Source organism: Propithecus coquereli, unplaced genomic scaffold (genome assembly GCF_000956105.1).
Source record: "Propithecus coquereli isolate 6110/MARCELLA unplaced genomic scaffold, Pcoq_1.0 Scaffold640, whole genome shotgun sequence".
Lineage (NCBI taxonomy): Eukaryota > Metazoa > Chordata > Mammalia > Primates > Indriidae > Propithecus > Propithecus coquereli.
Genome location: NW_012152397.1, coordinates 191,075 through 192,028, shown reverse-complemented (window position 1 = coordinate 192,028; position 954 = coordinate 191,075).

Below are 954 nucleotides of genomic sequence, written 5' to 3'. Positions count from 1 at the left end.
CAACCTCAAACTCCTGGGCTCAAGTGGTTCTCCTGCCTCAGCCTCCCGGGTAGCTGGGACTACAGGCATGAGCCACCAGGCCCGGTAAATTTTTTGTTGCCATTTTTAGTGACTGGCTAATTTTTTTCTATTTTTAGTAGAGACGGGGTCTTGCTCTTGCTCAGGCTGGTCTCGAACTCCTGACCTCAAGTGATCCTCCCACCTCAGCCTCCCAGAGTGCTAGGATTACAGGCATGAGCCTCTGCGCCCAGCCCTTAAACTTATGTTTAATAATGTTTTAGTATTTTATAAATACTACAATGTCTACTTTGTAGGTATCAAAGTGTCCCTGGCCCCTAAAATTTAGTCAAACTGTAGGGAGCAAAGGCCACTGTTGCCATAAAGATTTGCTGAAAATTTATTGACATGAAGCAGATTAATTAATAAGAGAAAAAAATTACAAACTTATACATGGGTGCCTTCAGAATAAACACTCAAAGATGCAGGGGCAATTGTCCAATTTTATGTTTAGGGTCGACAAAGTATGGACAGCCATGTAGAAATATGATTGGGCAAAAAGGGTGTGAGCTAATGCTAACAGGCTGAGCGGGGAACCCAGCAAGGCCTAGTAGGTTGGTGTAAAAGTAATTGTGGTTTCAGACCGTGAATTTTAAATCATTATAATTAGACTCAAACGCATCTTTATTAATCAAAGTAGGAACCATTGCAATCAACACACTTTTGCCAATGAGAATTAAGTTTGTTTATTCCTATAGCGTAAAAATCCATGCTTTGTGATTTGATGAACTCTTGGAAAGCATTTTCTACATCCTGCTGGTTGTGGAAGCGTTTTCCCTGCAAAAAGTTGTGGAGATGCTTGAAGAAGTGGTAGTCAGTTGGCGAGGGGTCTGGTGAATATGGCGGATGACGCAAAACTTTGTAGCCCAATTCCTTCGTTTTTTTTTTTTTTTTTTT